The sequence below is a fragment of the Lepus europaeus genome, chromosome 4, assembly GCF_033115175.1.
Source record: "Lepus europaeus isolate LE1 chromosome 4, mLepTim1.pri, whole genome shotgun sequence".
NCBI classification, from domain to species: Eukaryota; Metazoa; Chordata; class Mammalia; order Lagomorpha; family Leporidae; genus Lepus; species Lepus europaeus.
In genome coordinates, this window is record NC_084830.1 from 132,869,398 (window position 1) to 132,888,671 (window position 19,274).

At 42.9% G+C, this 19,274-nt stretch overlaps 1 protein-coding gene across 1 annotated transcript in view; it reads right to left on the reverse strand.

Annotated features, from left to right (window-relative positions):
* Positions 1–19,274, reverse strand: part of STK32A (serine/threonine kinase 32A) — a 130,612-nt gene that overhangs the window by 44,364 nt on the left and 66,974 nt on the right. The window lies entirely within an intron of this gene.

A 19,274-nucleotide genomic window follows, 5' to 3' on the forward strand; every position in this document is an offset into this window, starting at 1 on the left:
TCTCACTATCCACTCTGCCTGTCCAAAAAAAAAAAAAAAAAAAAAAAAAAAATCTCAGTCCTAAGGCGTAAAGCTCTCTGGGGGCTGCATTCAGGCATCTGTCCCAAACCCGAGTCCTGTAGGACACTGTGAAGGGCAGCGTTGCTGTTATATTTGGGAATACCATCTAGGCATTTTCCAAGTCCAAAAATGGTCCCATTTTAAAATGCAATCTCATAAAAGCTTTTCTGTGACCGGAAAGGTATCGGAAATGTACGTGACCAGTGGTCTGCAGACACCTCCGTGCCATTGGCAGACTTTGGCCTCGCTTGTCTTTTGTCTTTGTTGGTGAATTCAGTGTCTGTGGATGCTCCATCGAACGTCTTGGCCTCCCATTTCCTTGATTTACCTTCAGTAATCTTTTCATTTCTCTCTCCCTGATGGCTGCCTCATTCCCAGCTCCTCAACTGCCTGCTGGCAGTTACTACTATCCATGACCTCCCCCTGATCAGAACGGCCTTCTGTCTGGTACAGTTTCCCAATCTGCGTATCTACCTCTCTCAGTCTGCCGCGTCCTGACCCTGAAACTTCTTGTTTTTGTAAAAGATTTATTTATTTAATTACTTGAAAGGCAGAGTTATAGAGATGGAAAAGCAGCTGTGGGGGTGGGGAGAGAGATCTTCTATCTCACTGGTTTATTATCCCAATTCCAGGCTAGGCCAGGCTGAAGCCAGGAGCCTGAAACTCCATCCTGGTCTCTCACATAGCTGGTAGGGGCCCAAGTACTTGGGCCATATTTTGCTGCTTCCCAGGCACATTGGCAAGAAGATGGATTGGAAGTGGAGCGGCTAGAATTTGAACTGGGATGCCAGCATTGCAAACAGTGGCTTAACTTTTGCACCACAATGCTAGTGCCTGTAACTTTCTCTTCATACATCAAAATTCTCATATTCTTAGCTTCCTTTCATAATCTACTGTGATCATTCCCTGTAGAAGTTTTCCTGTCATCCCTTTCAGTTACAAGTTAATAAAGTCCCTGTGTTAGTTAAATTCAACTCTCCTAATTTTTTTTTTGCTGATAGTCAAGAACCAGAATGTCGCTAGAATAAAAGACATAATAACGCTGACTGTTTTCACTTTCATTCATATCCTCTTGTCACAAATAAGCATCAGTGTGCCAGGTGGCACTTGGCACCTGCCCCCTCTATAATGCCCACTGCGCATTTTCTTCACTCCTCACCTATGTGACACTCTCTCCTTCTACTCTGAGTTGCTCATTGTGTCTCCTGATTTCAGCTTTGCGACAGTGCAGAAGTTATATGCAGTCAATAGAAACTGTCCTTTGAATTTTGATCTTGTTGTGGGGTGATGTGCAATAGGCAGTATGGACAGTTTCGAGTCACTGTGCGTCAGCACTGACAGCGAGTGGTGGCTCCTGGTGGCTCCCGGCACGCAAGGAGGAGGTAAACCACGGGACTCCACGCTGTGCCTTGTTGCTAAGCACTGACATTTGACAGGTCAGGTGTATTGAAAGCATTTTTGACTTCTGCTATTTTCAGTTGATGATGGGCATATTGGGACACGATCCTATCACGAGTCAAGGAGTATCTTATGTAAAACTGCATGTCTAGAGCTTCGATCTGTATTTCTGAAAGCCGTGACAAATACACCCTAAACAGAACCTTTGAAATCCATTCACACCCTCACCCCACACAAACAGAAAAACTCTTATTACAGAATTCCTCATGCCAGCACATGGCCCCAAATTCTCCCATTATAAACATGAAAATCTTGAGATCATTCTTAATAACTTCTTTCTCTCAGTTCATAACACAATATCTCTGCAACTCTTGGAAAGTCTACCACTGCGACCATCATCGCCTCTCAGTGTAGGGCTTCTCTTCTTGTCCCCTGGATATCTATTACCCACATAGTGACCAGGGTGGGCTCTCCTAACCCACATGAACTAAATTGATTGCATTTGCCCCTGGCTTTTTATACCCTGTCTGTGCTGTGGTCTTGCCCAGCCCAGAGCTACACCATATACCACCCTCTGGTCATATACCAAGTTCCAGCCTCACTGGCCTTGTTCGCCCCTCTGCCTGCCATCTCACTTTCCCCCACCTCAGTTCTTCCCCTGGATTGCTGCTTCCTGTCATTTAGCTTCAGATACTCTGCCACCTATCCTGAGTCTTTTTTTTTTTTTTAAGATTTATTTATTTATTTGAAAGGCAGAGTTACAGAGTGGCAGAATCACAGAGAAATCTTCCATCCACTGGTTCACTCCCCAGATGGCTGCAACCACTGGAGCTGGACTGATCCAAAGCCAGGATCTTCTTCCGGGTCAATCACATGGGTGCAGGGGTTCAAGGACTTGGGCCATCTCCAACTGCTTTCCCAGGCCATAGCAGAGAGCTGGATTGGAAGTGGAGCAGCTGGGATGCAGACTGGTGCCCATGTGGGATGCTGGCACTGTAGGCAGTGGCTTTACCTGCTACACCACAGTGCTGGCTCCCTGAATCTTTTTTGCACACACAGTCTGAAGCAGCATCACCATTTCAGCTTTACCACATCACCTCCGTCTCATTCTCAGCCATTGTTAGCTCAGCATTTAGCGCCACTCTCTGGTTTCCTTATTTGCTTTTATTTCTCCCCATATTAGAATTCATTTTTAAAGACAAGACATCCTGGGCCAGTGCTGTGGCACAGATGGTTAAGCTGCTGCCTGTGACACTGGATTCCATGGTGGAATGCCAGTTTGAGTCCTGGCTGCTCCACTTCTGATCCAGCTCTCCACTAATGCACCTGGGAAAGCGTTAGAGATGGCCCATGTGGGATACTGCATGGGGTTCCAGGCTCCTGATTTGGCAGGCCCAATCCCAATAATGGCAGCCATTTGGAAGGTGAACCAGTGGATGGAAGATCTCTGTCTCTGCCTCTCTCTGTCTCTCCGCCTTTCAGATAAATAAATCTTATAAAGAAAAGATAGTGAGAAAAGACATCTCTGAATTGTTCAGTATTGTAGCCCCTGGGACTCATAAGAGTACTCAGAACAAAGTGTTTAAGTAAATATTTGTCATAAAAATTAATGAATCCTGGTTCTTGGATTCTAAATTTCCAGACGACTAAGTCCAGCGAACAAGAATTAGCAGCGAACAGAACAGCCCCTCACCTTGCGATGCAGTGTCTTTGTTGGTCAGTGAGGGAGCAGGCCTTCTTTAGTAAGTACGTGAGTGCATATTAGAGTAAGCGATAATGAAGCGACTTCCACAGGGAGTGCCTGGGATTCAGAGAGGGATTTTGAACTTCTGCATACAGTGAAGTGCAATTCTAGGAACACACATTTCTGTGGAATTTCACTGTGTTTTGATTTGACAAAACACAATAGCCATGTCCTGCTGCGCCAGCTGACTCCAACTGTGAAAACTATAAATAGCAGGGGAGAGATCTGAAGCTGCCTGTGGCAGGGTACAAGGTGGAACTGATACATCTGCTCTTCTCACTTGAGTGACTTTACAAGACATTAGTGGAGCTTAATAAGCTAATTACATCCCTTTGCTACATCCACGCTGGATCAAGTTGCTCACCCTGCTTTCCAGTGTGGGGTGTGTGGAAAGACAATGAGCATATCCAAATCCAAACCCAGACCACGCCTTTCAGTGCCCCAGGCCTTTCACACTTCGGGTTCAACTTTTCCATGCAAGATTGTATTAGACTGTGCCATCCTTGTGTTGCTGAGAGAAATATATATATATTTCTATATATAATTCTGTAAAATAGTATTGGTTACTTACAGTGTCACACAAAGGTTGTTGGTCATAAAACAGACCTATGGAGACCAGGTTGAGAGTAGGAGGGAGTAAGGGATATTATGAACAAAAACATCGTTTGCAGCCGCAGGAAGAAGTGAAAAGCCACCAGGATTAGATTATTATGAACCGCATATTGTATTCCTAAATTGTGTCTCACAATCTCTGGTTATAATCCCAGCCATGTCAGCGACACATCATGTAATCTTGGCGAAGCTATTTACATTTCTATTATATTTGAGAGACAGATAAACAGAAAGAGACAGAGTCAGGGACCGAGATAGAAACAGCTGCCATCCACTGGTTCACTCTACAAATGCCAACAAAGGCCAGGGCTCGGCAAGGCCAAAGCCAAGAGCTTGGAACACAATCCAGGTCTCCCATGTAAGTGGCAAAAGCCTGACCACTTGAACCATAACCGTTGCCTCCAACATCTGCATTAGTGACGTGTTAGAGCCGCAGCTCTGGCTCCTGATTCTAACATGTGAGATGCAGGTGTCTTAACTGCTAGGCTGACTGCCTGCTCCTTTGGACAAGTTAATTTAAACCCTCTGAGCTACCCCTTCTTAACCTGTAAAAAGGGTGTAATAGCTACACCAGAGAGCTGTGCAAGGGGTATGAGACTTGTCAACAAGTGCCTGCTACATGATCTCTCTCTTACCAACCAGCTGCTGCTTTTGCTTAACCTTAGCACATCTCACAGTTTGCTCAAGAGAATCTGGCTATGAGATGGGATGATCAAGTAAATACACTATTAGCTTTTATGTACTGCAAGGAATATCAGCACTGCTTCAGAAAAATATGTTGTACATACCTGCATATTCATGTGTTTCAGGTGCAAACGGCTTTTCTTGAAAAGCCTTGTTTTGTAGTTCCCATCCCAATGTGCAGATCCAGTTTCATCATACATTAATTGATATGTTGATACTAAAAATATCAGCAGGTAATGAGGGCAGGAGTTTTGCTATCTGTGAAAGTATCTTTTAGTATACCTTTTTGAATTTTTGTGTTTCCTTCCCCAAAGTGTCGCTCAAGATACCAGCACACTTGCCAAGACTTACTTGCCTCTCTCGGGATTTTTCTCTTCAAGTATCTGAATTTCTTCCAAACTTTCCCCCACAGTGAATCCACTCAGCAAGACAAAAGCCAGGTTATTACTCTCCCATCCCAGGATCTCATTCCTCCCCTAAGCATCTCATCAAAACAGTCACCCAACATAGCGTGAGGCAAGGCAGCAGGGGGTCAGTGTTGGAGGACCACCAGGTAAAAATGCAACTTCTTCATTGCAGACCAGTTGGAGGAATTCTAACACACATGAAGTCAAGATATGAGAAAGAACTTCTTAACAGCCATAGGTTTCTGAAGTTGGTATGAACTATCTCACAATGTGATGCGAACATTATCAGAGGTTGGACAAGCACTTGTCAGTGATATATGCAAGTGAGAAGTACAGCAGAGGGCTGTCCAACCAGCCGACCTTCAAAAGTCTTTCAGCCCTGACTCTGATTCATCCAAGTCTTTTCCCAAGAGCCTCCCTGAAAGCAAATCCTTGTCAGTGGTTTATCACTTGAATAAACTGGCAAAGGAAAGCAGCTGCATCTACATTTTACCAATGAAGAAATAGAGATGGAGGGATGTTGACTCGCCCACAGTAACAAAGCCCATAAATGGCAGAGTGGGATTTAAATGTTGTGCTCTGTCTGCAATTGCTTACTTGGTTATCTTAACTGGCACAGTAGCTAGGTTCAATCTCAAGGCTAATGCTGTAGTTAGTAGGGTCTGCCTGTGTTGCTTCCATTTTCAAGGGGAAAAAAAGACCAGGAGTTTTAATGGTTATAGCCACCTTTTATTGTCTGCATTGTGGTAGGCATGTAATACGAAAAAATTATCTTTCATTCCTTACAGTGGCTGTACAGTACATGTTTTATATCCATTTTTTCAGATGAAAATAGATGGCTCACATTGTCTAAGATTGTCTGAGATTATATGACAAGTACCTGCTAGAGCTTGGATTATGACCAAAGATTGCAAGGTATAATCTTAGCATGTATTTTACTTCCCTTAATGAGAGGGAAGAATGTCCTCACATGCTCAAAAGTCTGGGGTGTGGTTCAGATTTTTCCTGCAGCAACTTTAATTTTTTTCAAGGTTTTCTGATGTCATAAATCATAGATATTTTATACTCTAGAACATACTGCCATTAGTGGCTATGGATTGAATGTGTGCTACAGCGGTTCATGTGTTGAGAGCTAGGTTCCTAGTGTAGTGGTACACAAGATGACCCTTCCACCTCACTCTACTTTCCCATCTCTCCATGGGATCTCGCTCACATTCCTGCTACTGTGGTGCTGTCTTCCATGCTGTGTCACATTCAAAGGGGCTCTCTTCAGATACGGTAGTATGATGCTGTTTGGACTTTCAGTTTCCAAAACTGTGAGCTAAATCTCTTTTCTTTCTAAGTACCAAGCCTCAGGTATTTAATTACAGTAACAAAAAATAGACTCATACTTCTGTTTCTTCAGTATAAGCTTCCAGACTTCAGACTGTAGAATAAATCCATTCTTTTAGCAGGGGGAATTATTACAGGCCCCCAGTTGTTTAATCATAATAAACTCTGGTTTGAGAAATATGTCATATACCACAAACCCTATAACTTGAGATTTTTCAACCATCTCGCAGTCTTTGGAGGCAGAATGTTTAATTGACGAGGCTTCCTCCTTATTGGTTCAGCATTCATCAATACTCATTTATAACCATCATCTCATTTGATTTGGATTCACACAGAAGGAAACCTGGGTCACAGTTATATTTTACAATTTAGGAGGCAGGGACACAGAGCATTAGGGAGCTGTTCCAAATCCCATAGCCCCAGAGACCAGGCTGAACTCAAATCTCCCGAGTCCTTCACTCAACACCAGAAGGGTTGAAAGAAAGGTCCTCATTAAAGGAAGGGAAACAGTCTACAAATTAGGAGGCACCAAGAAGGAACAAGATCAGTTGAGATCTTTTGATCAGATAAGCTGTTTCGTAAGAGGACTTTTTAGCAAGCTATCCCGTAAAGGAGAGAAGTATTCAATTAGAAGCTCCAGCACAGCTCTAGAACTGAAAGCATTTTCGCTAGCAATAAGGAAAATAAACTTGTCATTTGGAAATGAAAGATTCACACTGCTGGCACCAAAACATTTTTAAAAATGAAAGAAAACCTGATGGTTTCCATTGCATATTGTGAGCCTACTAGAAGCTCTTGAGATAAGAGGACTTGTGTATCAGGCACCATGGCTCACAAAATCAACACAGTGGCAGAATAAAACCAATTAGTGTACCCCCTAACGTGATTTGCTGTATACCTTATGAGGCATATAAGCTTATAAAATAATGCCAATGTTGATTAGGTATCAATGCCATAAACCATGCCAAGCATTTTGCATGTATTATTTCATTTACCATGGCCCCCTCTCAAAAGAAAATACTTGGAGATAAGTATTATTATTGTCCCGGTTTTACAGATAATGAAGTTGAGTCCAAGAGAGATTGGGAAACTTCCTAAGTTACATAGTTACTCTATGGTGAATCCTGGGTAGACCCATGGACTGTGAAAATCCAGATCTCAATGTTTCCTGGAGAAAGAAACACAGGAGATGAGACTACAGGCGAATCATGCATGTGGCCAGAAAGTCTAAAAGTCAACAGAGGGAAGGGAAAGGCAAGAGCTGTTGTCAGGGACAACACCACTATAGGGGGAAAAACAGAAGCTTGATATGGGAAGGAAATTAAGGCTGGCGAACAAGCTGTCTTGGCAGATGCTGGTGCAGAACAAGGCTGGAGAGGGAATGTGACAAGACCAGTTGCTTAAATGAGCAAAATTGCAGCTTGGGTATGATTAGTTGGGGGTGTGTATTAATTAGTGTGTTGATTGGGAATGGGTATTGAGGCAACTGACAGAAATGCTGACTCCCACTGGCTAAAGCAAAGAGGGTGAGGATGCACACATCAGTCTTGCCAGCTGCCAGCTGGGAGCTGCTCTGACACAAAGACCCAGGCTCTGTGATCTCCTGTTGCACACAGGAAAGCTGTTCTGTGACGCCGACCCAAGAGGAAAAACAGCCGTGTGATCAGGTGTTCTTGTCTGAGCACCAAACCTACAAAGCTGTGCAAACTACAAACCTGACTGCGACCCCACAACCAAGGTGACAGGAGTGACTGCATATCCTTAACAAAGGCAGCTTGGGCCCACGCTGTTCTCCCACTTCCTAGACAGAAACTGTTAAGATACTCAGTCATAGAACTGCACTTCTCTCATAGCACTCAATTCCCAGGAAAACTATGTTCCTCCAAGCCTTCCTAAAATCACATAATATAGCCCAAATCCTATTCAAGCCCTTCCTAACACCCTCTTTCTGGGATGCTCCCTGGTTGTCCGTGTTTGCAGTCTTTGAAACAAATGCCGACAAACCCAACTTGGTTGGAGTGCGAATGTGTTCTTGTAGGTCTTTGACCGGTGGGCATCCACAAACAGTGTGCCTGCGTCAGAAACAGTCTGGGGGAGAAACACACAGCCTGGGGCTCACATGAGGGTTCACGCTATCATCGAACACCTGGCTTCACGCTGTCTTTCCATCCTGTCAGCAGCATAGCAGTTTGGCTTATTGCTGCCTAATTTCAGAATGGTTGCTCCAACTCCCGCTCTGTTGTGCACTGATACATCAGGGGAACAGAGTGTATGAGGCCAAAGCAGACTCTAGCTCATGCTAGTTGTCATCAGAGTAGGTGCCATCCCTCTTCAGCTGGAGTGATGGGACTGCTGTAACAGCCCCAGCATGCCCTCAGTGCCACATATCACATGCACTTTTAGGGCAAGAAGAAGCTAATGAGGGCAGCAATATTGTTTTTTTTCTTAGTGTTTGCATTATGAGATATGTAATAATTTGGGTGATAATGTATGCTAGAGTCTGAGAGGGAGAGTTCACAGTAGGCAACGGTAGGTAGGTTGCAACGGTAGGCAGAGGGATGTAATGGATCGACATAAATGACAGCTATGATCTGTTGCCTTTCTAGGAAGACATGGTACTTAGGTTAAAACTTATCACTGTCCTGTGGAATGCATACGGTTATCTGCGTTTTACTGATCCATGAAGCTCAGAGATGCCAAGTTAATTGCCTAAAATTGCGTCTCTCTGTAAGCGGCAGAGCTGTTAGGCAACCCTAATGCCACCACTCATTGCTAGTGAAGAACATCAAGCAACTGGCTTCCCCTGGGCATGTGAACATCCCAGTAGACAACTGTACAACAAAGACTAGCCATGTAAAATATACGTCTTCACATTATAGTAGGTTTGAGAAGGACATGAAACCATATATATTATGCATGTGGCTATATATTTATGTATATACTTGTACAATGATAATTCTAAAAATATTAAAGTAGGGGAAGTATTCAAAAGCCATGGAAAATGTGAAAAAAGATGCATGGATTTCAAAATATTTTACAGCAAAATAAACTTAAATTTTTATTTCCAACTTTCTATGAACTTTTTTTTTTTTGGACAGGCAGAGTTAGAGAGAGAGAAAGGTCTTCCTTCCGTTGGTTCACCCCCAAATGGCCACTACGGCCAGAGCCAGGAGCCAGGTGCTTCTTCTGGTCTCCCATGTGGGTGCAGGACCCAAGCACTTGGGCCATCCTCCACTGCCTTCCCGGGCCACAGCAGAGAGCTAGACTGGAAGAGGAGCAACTGGGACTAGAACCTGGAGTACTGGCACCGCAAGCAGAGGATTAGCCTAGTGAGCCACAGCGCCGGCATCCATGAACTTCTTAAGGCACCCGGTATATATATATATATAATGCCCAACCAAATCAGACTAGAGGTAAATGAAACAAAATGGATTACCCCTAGGTTTTCATTGTATGCAATGCATCTTTGTATTTTCCCCAAATTATCTAAAATAAATGTGTGTCATTTTTAACTGTAGCAAAGAATTACATCAATGCAATCATGTTAGTTTTATCATCAATAAATAAGACTCAATTTTTTAAAAAAATCAACCTATTCCTCTGGGCCTTAGTTTTTACCTCCTGTGCCAGGGGTTGACCAACCACTGCCTGTGAATCAGATTCAGTTCATCACTTGTTTTTGTATGGCCCACTGGCTAAGAATGATGTTTCTACTTATAAACAGTTAGAAGATAAATCAAAAGACTGTTTTGTGCCACATGAAAATTACGTGTAATTTAAATTTCAGTGTCCATCAGAAAGTTTTATTGGAGCACATTCGTATATATACTGTGACTGCTTCACATTGGCAGAGTTGGTGAGTTCTGACAGAGGACGTATTACCTTCAAGCCATTTATAGACAGAGCGCGCTCATCATCTCCCAGCTTCTTTCTTGCCCTAGTATCCAGAACAGCCATGGCTGTCATTCTCTACCCTTTCTATCCTCTAACACTCACTGGGAATGCTGTATCGTTACCTCCCAAACTGATAAATACAAATACTCCTTTCTCTGCTGGCTCCATATTTTCCACTAAATCACAGATATGAAGGAAGCTTGTGTTGGAATATTCACTCAAACAAGGGTTAACTGGCCTTGGCTCACCCCTCTCATGGCTTCCTGATCCACTCTCCCCCTGTCTCACGTGTTCCAGCCACAGGGTGGGTCCTCTGCCCGGCCCGAGGATGTACCGAAGCTCCCCTTTCAAGCTGCCTGTCCTTCAAGCCGTGGCTCCGGTGCCATCCACGTGGCCAGGTCTTCTTTGAGCACGGTGCTGAAGTAGCCTCCACCCCCAGATCCGCACTTTCTTCCTAGACCTTTGTTTATGTCCCATAAAGCACACAGCACAGGATCGGTTACGAACACTGTCACTTATGTATGTTGTCCCTTGCTCATGGTCTTGGCGCTTCAACCAAACTGTGTGATCTAAGAGGATGAAACCCATGCCTTTATTTTCCAAAGCGCTACTCAGCCTAGCACACACCTAAGTGATCGACAGTATATGTTAAATGACTAAACTTAAAATAACGAAGCTGAACTTTTATATTGAAAGTTTGCTGGGGAAAGAAAATTTTAATTTGGGCTAAGTCTCAGGTTGCATATTAACGAAGCTCTTAACCTTGTAGAAATTGTTAAAAGCTGAGCCCAGTGTAGTTAAATATTAACCTGTAAATAAGCACTTCTTTACCTTTTTACACATGAGTTTCCACAAATGGGTGGCCTTGTGTGAGAAGCACAGTTTCAAAGCCCTTTTGAAATTGCCTGATGCATAACACAAAGACAGCAGATTCTCCCGTTCTCCCAATGCGTAATTCATGCTCATTCATTATTCCGTAGCTTGGGAGCAGGTGCTGAATAGAATGTAGCAACCCAATACCCTCATTACTGCACTGCCGTTTTGTTCTGGGGCTCAAGTGGCCCCTCTGCTTCGGGAATTAGAAAAAGAACATTTGCAAGGGCTTAGGATCTACTAAAGAGAAGATTCACTGAGACAAAGAGAAAGGGCATTTTCTTAACCACTCCCTGGAGGTTAACCAAAACCTGCTCTTTCACTCCAATAAACAGAAAATATTATCAATGCACTAAAAGGAAAAAAAAAAGAGCTCACCACATGTGAAACATACCCAGTGTAAGTAATCAGGTAAACTATCATTAACCTTCGGCTTTTCATTCTCTCATAGTAAACATGCTACTTTGGTAAACTGGAAAATACTTCCCTTACTGAAACATAAAAGCAAAAGAAAACAGCTTGGACCAGAGAAACAACATTAAAAAGTCATTTATATCTTAAATATCTCACCAAATCTGAATATAAAAGTAAGTAAAGAGAGCCTCAGGGTAACATAAAATAGATTACTGTCTACTAATGTCAATGGATTTTGACTTATTGAACATTCTCTTGGGTTACAAGTTGAACACGTTCTGCTATCTGATCCCCAGCTTGTGGCGTATTGGAAGTAGCATGTCAGGAATGAGGGCAGAGAGTTCTGCGTAGCTCCTACTAGAGAAGTGTAGCTTGAAATCTTAGCAGCAAACTATAAAAACATATCCAGTGAGGTTCCTGTGGCTGCTGGGACAAAACATCACAAACTCTGTGGCTTGGAAAACCCAGAAATGCATTGTCTCTTGATTCTGGAGGCTAGAAGTCTGGAATGAAGGTGACAGCAAGGAGCCCTTTGAAATCGCCAGCGGGGGAGTCCCTTGCCTCTTCCAGTTTCTGCTGGTATAAGACGCGTGGTGGCATCTAGACACATTGCTTGGCTGGCTTCTAGACACATTGTTCCTCACCTGCGTCTCCATGCCATCTTCCCTCTGGGTGAACACATCTCTGTGTCCACAGATCCTCTTTAGAAGGACACCAGCTAGGTTGGGTTAGGGTTCACCCTAATGACCTTCTTTTAACTGGATTAACTCTGAAGACCCTGTTTCCAAAAAAGGGTCACATGCTGAGGTTCTGGGAGTTGAGACTTCACCCTATCCTTTCTTATGAGTAGCAGGTAATGTAACAGAAAACAACACCTGAAAATATGGATCTAAAATAAAGTTTGCTGCTTTTGGGTGAATAGCTTGTCTGTTCTCAAAGGCAGCCTCTGGTCTGAGCATGTCCTCTGAATAAGACAGCACTACATTTGAATCTGGCCCTCACAAACTACCAGTGTTCCGCAAGTGGCTTAACCTCATCAGAATATTATTGACCATCAGACCAGGCAGTGTATACGATATGCTTCTTAGCACAATGCCTAGGTCTTGGTATATGCACAATAAATGGTAGCCATTGTTAAGTCACTAAGAAAATGACATGAAAATACTTCAAAAAGTTCATGGAAAATGACAAGTTTATTTTGGTGCAATTTTTTAAATCCATGCATAAATTTTTCATAATATGCATTTTCCCTGAACTTTTTAAAGATGCCATTCATATGTACTTTGTATTATAAATTAAATGACTACAAAATATTGATGAGATAAAAGAAGTAAACACCTTCAGGAATTAGAAAAACACCTCTCCAGACAGCTCATTCCCCCGGCTTCCCAAAGCTGGGATACACATAGGTTGACAAATTCATTTATTAAGGGCTCATCTGTCAGTGATCAGTGGTTACAATGATGAGCTGCAGGAAGTTCATTTTTTCACCATAAATTATCTCGAGAAAATAAAATCTGACTGTTAAGATACTACAGTGTGTGAGTCCGACATCAAGGAGAAGTTCTAGCGTAGACCTCTGCCTGTTCTAAGCAAAAGACCTTGGTTAAAACAAACAAACTAAACAAACTTTTGCTTTACAACTGATTTGCAGACAAGACCTTGGTTGGTCAATGTGCAAGGAGCTGTTTATCTCTCCTCAATATCTCACGCTCCTTAGTTCATTCAGGCACGCAGCCTGCGCGAGGGGACTGGGTGTTGGTGGAGATCACAAACACAACAAGGGGATCCTACCAGAGCTGAAGGGTGACCATCCTCCAGCCTCAGGTATGAAAGAACCATTTCCGGTCACCTGCTCCAACCTCCCAACTTCCTTCACAGAGACACTCAGGCGACGTTCAGCGTCATAGGGGGAACTGGTGCTGGAGGGTCTCAGAGTAGAAATTCTTGGAAGACCTATATTCTACAGACTTTATGGTGATCCTCTGGATCCACCTCCTTGACGGTGTGTCACTGCTATGACTTACATTCTAGAGCGGTGTTGCTTGTATTCAAAGCTATACACTCTGACTCACAAACCAGCTAACTCTGAGTCTTGCTCTCCCTGTTAAATTGGAAGACGTCAGGCAGGCACTTGGCACAGTTGATAAGCTGCCACTTGGGATGCCCTATTCCATACTGGAGTGCCTTGCTTGCATCCTAGCTACTCCACTTCTGATCTAGCTTCCTCCTGATGTACAGCCTGACAGGCAGAAGATGATGGCTCAAGTACTAGTGACCCTGCCACCCGCGTGGGAGACCCAAATTGAACTCTGGGTTCCCTGTTCAACCCGGCTCAGCCCTGGGTATGGGGATATTTGGAGAATGAACCAGGGGATAGAAGATCTTTCACTTTCTCTGTCTCTCTGCTTCTCTCTTTCTCTCTCTCTCTGTCTGCCTTTCAAATAAAATGAAATATAATTTTTTAAAATGTAAGAATCAAGCTACCATGAGTTTTATAGCCACAAGGAAATTAACTCTGCCAACATGCTAACTTGGAAGTGGACCCCCGCTCAGTCCAGCCTTCAGAAAAGAACCCAGTTCTACCCAGCTTAACTGTGCCTGGACTTCTGAGCCAGAGAATCTGGGAACCCAGAAATGTGTTATTTTGAGTCACTGCATTTGTGGTCATCCGAGTCACAATGTGTATAACTAGGATACAGCGTGGAGGACAGGCAATGCAGAGCCCCACATTCTGAGGGCACGCAATGGGAATGTGTGCCACGAACCAAGAACTGGCTGCCAAACACATCGTCCACAGCAACTCTGCCTTCTGCACGTACCTAAAGGTCCCATGCACATCCTGCTCTCGTTCATTTGTTCTGCCATGGAATTATCCAGTAAAACACCCCGGGTTAGCTACTGAGCTCCATGCAGAGAATTCAGAAGCCGGTGAAGTGTGGTCACCAGCACAAGGGCCTGGCGTTAGGAGGAGTCGTCGGATTTTTATAAAGAATATTGTAGTTCAGAGGCTATCACGAGTAGTTGACCATGACCACCGTAAGATGCGACATTTGAATACGAGTGACATATGTGTTGTTCAGGTCAGACACACAGCAGCTGGTGCTCTTTATGGCACACACCATTGAATTTTAAAAGCTCTCTCACGCAGGTTTGAAGTGTTTACTCAGCAACCCTTCACACTAAGACATTATCAACTCTGTATTAGAGGTTGTCTGTCCTGTCTCCACTGAGGTCCAATACTGAGAGTACCGTCTGGAAAACAGCCAGTGACTGGGTTTTGAATGAGTACTTAGGACAAAAGCACTGTTCCTAAGGTGGTTTTTCACTACTGTGGTACTGAATTCTAGGAGAATGATAGCAATGGCCACAAATGGCTGTTTCAGCCCCAAGTGGTGCTGAGTGAGGATTAATTTCTACCTGTGCCTTACACAGGTTCCAAGATGTGGCTGGATGTCACTATTGTTCCTACAACCACAGAAAAGAAGACAAGATGAGAAATAAAATGCTATTCTGTGCTTTTCTTGACAATCACATTTGCTTTTATTCTCTCTTCAGCATTTCTGTGATCAATGGGATATGAATTTTTTGCAGCTCTCTGTAGTACTGTAATCATTTACATAAATTGCTCAATTCAATTTTATCCCTTTCCAATAGGAATGTAAAACACAACTATAACTTTATTAGCATGGAGCAGTTTCTACAAAGAAGATAAACCAACCAACCATCCACTTAAATGGTATTCTGATCCAAGATGACTTACTAGTTAACTGTCCCATATAATTGATCTCATTAGCTTAACATCTGACAAGGGAATGAATACAAATTGTCTTCATATGGAATAATTAGCTTCCATCAGATTATTCATTGGAAAGACTGTGGCTATCAGCAATTCAAATAGTACTATCCCCATAGGAAGTCTTTAATGAATTTTACTTCTCTTGTATTTTTAATAAAAGCAAACTATCACTTCACTTTGTCTATATTTTAAAGCCTCATTCACTAATTTAAAGTAAGTAAAGGGTGATATTAAGCTAGAAACTGGCCATATTTAGGAAACAAAGGCAGATTTTCAAGCTACATTCACAGAAAAATGTTTGACTTCTTGACTCACAAGAAAATCTTCTCATTGTAAAATTTAAAACTAATGGTTATTATACATCCCTGTGTCTTTAAAAACTGTAGGAAAAAAATTCTGAAGTTGAGGAAAATTAGCTGAGTATTCTCTATGACTGTAATTAGGAAACTACAAAAAATTTAAAGAAAATCTGCAAATAAAATAAAACTAAACCCCATTTTCTTTCTCATTTTAAATGTATGGCAGAAATAGGATCTAAGATGTTTTTTAAAAATAAGCTAGACATTGCTGGCAGGAAGACTAATGTGAGAAAAAACTGAAAACATAGCCCTTCCCACGTCACTACAGAGAGACAAATGAGTTCTTTTATTCCTTCAGCTCCTTTTATGTGGCCTATGCTTTCCCTTCCACTTTTTTTTTTTTTTTTTGACAGGTAGAGTTATAGACAGTGAGAGAGACCCAGAGAGAAAGGTCTTCCTTCCGTTGGTTCATCCCCCCAATGGCCACCATGGCCGGTGCTGCACTGATCCAAAGCCAGGAGCCAGGTGCTTCCTCCTGGTCTCCCATGCAGGTGCAGGGCCCAAGCACTTGGGCCATCCTCCACTGCCTTCCTGGGCCACAGCAGAGAGCTGGATTGGAAGAGGAGCAACCGGGACTAGAACCTGGCACCCATATGGGATGCCGGTACTGCAGGCGGAGGATTAGACAAGTGAGGCATGGCGCTGGGCCTTCCTTTCCACTTTGGCTAATAAAATCCCTCTGAAGCATTCTGAGCTCTCCTGAAACTTGTTTTGTTACCCAAAACCTTTTTCCTCTCTGAAGCCAGCTTTTCGTTCTAGGCTGTCCCTTCAGTGATCGGGTGCAGCCAGGCAGTGGGCGTTGAAAGCAGGTGGCCACATTACTTGGTTCCACCCCCTCTTTAGACCTACGGCTGTACTGAGCATCAGTAGGGTGCGGAGTGGTTTATAGACCTCCACTCCCTTAATGTGGTGCCTCTCCGGCTTTGTAGCTTTGCAACCTGAGCCCAGTAACTTCATTTTTCTGAGCCAGAGTTTCATTGACTGTAAAATGGGGCCAAGGACATCATCAGCCTCCTACAGCTGAGGGAAGATGAGTGGAATAATTCACAACAAGAGCTCAGTAGGCTGCCTAGTCCCCAGGAAGCCCTCCATCAAGAACAGTTCAATGCTGCCCTGGCTCCACGCATATCTGCTGTCTGCTTATGGACACATTTTAATGTTCTACCACATCCAGAGGCAGATGTGGGTTTTAGCCAGTACTTAGCATGTTTCATGCAGATGGTCTCTCCTTATTTAGGGAATGTACCCTAGTTTATCATTTTTTGTATTCACAATTTTAATATCTTGGAACTTAGGATGTATTTTAAAACCTAAATTTCTAAGTAATCTAAAAATGTTTTTGTTAGAGTGCATCAAATACAGCATGATTTTTGTTTTTTCGAAGAGTTTTAAAAATTTTTTCTTAAAGTTCTTATTTTATAAAATAAAACACCCTGGGATAACCTGATCAGTCAGTTCAGATAAACAAATGTTAGCGATAATACATGAAGAAAGGAGTTTTAAGAAGACAATTACAGAACTCAGGAGCCCACATCTCCTTTTTTTGTATTGCTCCTCTCACTTTCTACTCTGCTGCGGGAGCCCAGTGTCAGAAAGCCATCATTATTATTTAAATTTCTTAGACAAAAAAGTTTTCCAGGTGTGTTTTCTTCTTAAGTCATTTGACACTCTTTCAAACTGATAACACATCAAATTGACATCTGGTACCCCAAGAGCAGAAAATCTTGGTTATGGGAGCTCTGTCAGAATTCAAATGTTTATCTGGTCTCTTCTGTCTTGAAAAGCCTTAATGATGATGACATCTGGCCTGAATTGCCTAAGATACTGATGGATTTTGACAGTCTTTCTAGCATTATTATCAATAGCATCCTCTTTAGATCTTAGGCATACCCTGGTTTGGATGATAAATTGCAGGATTGCCCAATTGTAGAGACTATGGTAAGTCTGAGACCTTTGGCTTATATTTCAATTTTGTCTACCATTTGTAACCAGAGGCTTCTTCTGGTCAGTCATTTGGCTCAGCCAATGTCCATTCCTTCATGCTTCTGCCCACATTGTTTAGACAATGAAAAGCAAAACACACACATGCAGCCCTCACTCACAGAATTTGCAATTATAGGAGACAGAAATGAAGTATTTAATTACACAGTCCAAAATGGCACAACTTCTCAGGAGGGATGTGAGGTATTAGGATAGCCTACACGGGAGGTGGGGTGGGCGTATAGACAATGGAAATACAATTTAATCATTTTTGGACCCCATTAGACCTTTACCCCAATTTACCACTGCAATCAAAATATTATTGTTTGCCTCCCATGTATTTTCCATGGCAAGGAGATTTTTCAGTGCCCCCTGAACACGGGCACTAAGAACTGTGGGCATGGAATGGGAAAGGAACAAAAAGTTAATCCTTCATTTACGATTTAAGTAAGAAAACAGTGATGGGGACAAGAATGAAGGTGAGAAAGGCAGAAAAGCAAGTTGGTATTAAGTTCCTTGGAGATAAAATCGTACCAATCTTTTCCCTCCACCCATGCCTTCCCCTTGGAATGCAGTCCTAGGCACAGGGCAGACATGCTCACTGCATCTCGACTTGTGATGACAGAGAAAACGAGGCCCAAAGACAGAAGGCAGAGCTGGGAAATCAGAGCTAAGGAGGGGCTAACAGGCACTCATGGGCCTTGCTGGCGTCTAGTAATTCTCTTTCCTGATGTCTCTGTTGCCAGCCACCAGACAGGATACTCTTGACTGACTGTTTGCAGGACCAATGAGTGCGAATGTCTGACTACAGATAGGAAGACTTCCTCCTCAGAGCCCTGAGGGACCAGCCCAGGAGGAAGAACACTTGAAAACAGGATTTCCAGTTATTGACAAAACACCAGGTGTGTAAATTTACTTCTGAGATTGGACATGATTAACTGATCTGCTTTTCAATTATCTGCCACCTGAACAGTGCATTTCCAATACAAATAGACTCTTCCAAAGATGGAAAATTAAACAGTTACTTAAGTGTACAGGGCCGAGGCTTTAAAAAAGAGGATTGGTGCATGGTGCCTGCATAGAGTCTCTGAATCGGGATGTTCCCTCTCTATCCACAGGCTGTAGCCTAACCCAGATAAATTATGTAAATGGCAACAGGTGCCGCTCAAATATTTTATCGACACAGTTGAACTTGAAATCTTTGTTGAATAAGATTTAATTTGACTATAAACTTAGTGACTACTTCAAAGATTAGGCATGATAGTGGCAGAGTTATATGCGCCGGTTCCTCATCAAATGATGTATAAGTAATTAATGCATATAATTCACATGTGTGATTAACGCAAGAGCTCTGACTTTGGGATCGGAGAGAGATAGGCTTAAATCCTGGCACTGTCATTTGCCAGCTGTCTGTCCTTGGCAAATCCTTGAGCCATGGTCTCTTCAACTGTGCCATGGAGGTCGTGTAATGAAATGCAGAGTCCTCAGTGGGTGTGGAGAGTTTAATCAGACCATGGGTGTAGGATACCTAGCATGTCTGGTACACCGTAAGTCATCAGGGACTAGAGGCTGCTCTGATGGCCGTAAGCTTTAAAATTCATATGGATAAACCTGGTTCTAATTAAATGTCTCCAAATAATAGTCTCTCATATTTAAAGATTACCTAACTACCTGTGCTCGATCACTTATCAGATTATTTCAGAGATCAAATGAGATAC